This window comes from Manihot esculenta, chromosome 10 (genome assembly GCF_001659605.2).
Source record: "Manihot esculenta cultivar AM560-2 chromosome 10, M.esculenta_v8, whole genome shotgun sequence".
Lineage (NCBI taxonomy): Eukaryota > Viridiplantae > Streptophyta > Magnoliopsida > Malpighiales > Euphorbiaceae > Manihot > Manihot esculenta.
The window spans coordinates 26,583,769-26,586,730 of NC_035170.2; positions in this window are offsets into that span (position 1 = coordinate 26,583,769).

A 2,962-nucleotide genomic window follows, 5' to 3' on the forward strand; every position below is an offset into this window, starting at 1 on the left:
CATCCAGATTCCCATCCCTCCTCTGATCTTCTTCCCTAACCTCCCTCACATCTGAAGAACTTCCTCCTCTTTCTGTCCCCCTTCTGCTAGTATCAAAAGACCTTCTAGGGTCCCTTGGTACTCTTTCTCTGTTTGCTCTGCATGACATTGCCCTAGGCAATGCTGGAGGACGGGCGCTCGTGCCCTCATCCTCTGGTGGGACTCCAGTCAATCGTGCAGATCGACGAGTTCCTCTCATCCTGTTTTCTGAAAAACAGCACATAACTCGCAAACATTAGCATCATATGGTTCATGTGGAGACACATGAACCCACATCACATACAAAGCATATCATTTATGCACATGCATTCTATCATGGCATATCACATCATCATACAAGACAGGACTCTACATCCTATCCTAGTGGACACGACATTTCCTATTGTGCTTGACCTTCTATAACACCTATGAGCCCGACACGCTAGGTCCGACCATATGAACCTAGGGCTCTGATACCACTCTGTAACAGCCCGAAAATTCGGATCGCTACCGGCGCTAGGATCCAGGTCGGCGTAAGGCCGCCGGGACCTGTAGCAAGCCTAATTTGTAACCTGTGAACCTGTCTCATCCCATACATGATCAACAAAATACATAATAATTTAAAACTTTTCTTCCATATTATCTATCATTCACCAACTCAACCTGTGCATGCACTGAACATATACACAAACATAATCCCTCTGTGGGATCTCACAAAACCTCAAAGGCTATATAACATGTGTTGAGCTGGTTTACACAAACATCATAAAAACATTAAGATCATGTATTAAAGGGACAACGACATCTATAAGGTCAAGCACACCTTCTAATCCTCATAATCCTTATACATAACATAACTGTTCGATTATACATCATCTTACAATTTGTCATGTCCACTTTCTATCTATTACAAACATAAAACTTTACTCTTCTTGACTTCTTCTATCTATCCCGTACCTGCAAACCTGGGGTTAGGGGAGAGGGGTGAGCTAAAAGCCCAGTGAGTAGAACTATAAAACATATTTAAAACTATGCTCTAATGAAATGCATCATAACACAGACAATTCACATAAGGGTTGGGTGAACTTGTCTCCAATTAGTCCCAGTTAACTCTGTGCCAGGGTCGTAGAATGGGACCCTGGTCTTCCTGTCATAGCATACATTACTTACCTTTAACCCAGGGCCTCCTCTGGGCTCCTGGTCTTCAAGTTCCATATCCGTTCCTTACTCTGTGCCAGAGTCGTAGAATGGGACCCTGGTCTTTCCTTACTCTGTGCCAGAGTCGTAGCATGGGACCCTGGTCTTCCTGTCTGAGACTAACTGGGTCATCCAATATTCACCCACATCAACAACAAATGATGCAATGCGGCATATTCGTGAAACTAATGCAAACATCCTATAGCATAATCATGATGCATGAAACATGATAAAAGCATTTAATTTCTTAATTTAAAAGATTAAGTTTAGTTCCACTCACCTCTGGCTGACTCTGACAACACCGAAGCAGCTGAACTCACTGCTGGGGTCCTCGGTTCCTCAGGTCCGAACCTACACAGGTGGACTCCAATGAGGGACCAAACATACATTACATAACTCTAATATATCCCCCAAAAACCCCTAAAACATCATGAAAACATCACATAAAAATATGCATGAAATGGCTGAACAGGGCACTTTCGGTGGCAGGTTCGGCGGCCGAAAGTCCTGGACAGATCCGAAAGTCAGGCACTTTCGGCGGCACCTTCAGCGGCAAAAAGTCCCAGACAGAGACAAAAGTCTCTTTTCGGGGGCAGGCTTCGGCAGCCGAAAGCTGCCTCCACAAGAGGGTTCGGCGGCCGAAAGTCCCTTCGGCGGCCGAACCTGAGCTTCTCCCGAGTGGCAGAAACTCAGCTCTCCTGTGTACATTTCGCCTCCCAAGCTCAAATCATGCATAAACTCAAACAAAAACATTCATACAAGATCCTAGGGGTCTCAAACTAACATATACCCCATCTACAACACTTCAATCACACACAATCAAGCCACATTACTCATAATCACAATATAAACCCATAAACCTAACCATAAACTAAACATGCATTCTACCCCATAGATCTTACTTAAAACTTACTCAAAACATGTAAGGAGCTTAAGATCGGCTCTTACCTCTTGAAGATCGAGAGGAAGACGACCTAAACTTGGAGTTGGGGGAGATTGAGCTCCTTGAACCTCAAAGCTCCAAAACGTGCTTAAAACTCGAAAATCTTCAAAACCAAAGTTATAAACTTGTAAAAATCATGGAAAAATGGAGGAAAAACTCAAGATTGATGAAGGATGGCGGAATGCTCACCTTGGCCGAAATGGGGAGAAAAAGCTCGCCCGTTTTCGGCTAAGGGACCCTTTTATAGTGGCTGGCCAGGCCACGTTCGGGGGCCGAATGTGCCTCCGCAACACATGCAAGTTCGGCGGCCGAACATGAGATTCGACGGCCGAACCTGGATTTCCCTCACTTATGCCTTTGGGGGCCTAAAGCACTCTCGAAGTGCCATGCAAGTTCGGTGGCCGAACCTGAGCTTCGGCGGCCGAACCTGGTTTTCCTCCCAAGTTTTTTCTTGCAAAAACTCGTTTAAATTTCATACTTAAAAAACATTAAAAACATGAAAACATTTCATAAAAACATGCTTTTACCCATTCTAGAGATTTCCAACATCCAAATTCCACCGGAAGGTAGGAATTCCGATACCGGAGTCTAGCCGGGTATTACAACCGTGGTGTCAGGTAATCTCATCATTGGGTGTTCTGATGTGTATGCATTAATGGACCCGGGTGCATCTCATTCTTTTATTGCTCCGAGAGCCGTTCAGATGTTAGGATTGATGGTCTCTGAGTTAGAGTGTCCCCTATGGGTCAGTGGACCCAAGTGTGACCCGTCAATGGCGGAGTCAGTCTGCCAGTGTAGTCCAGT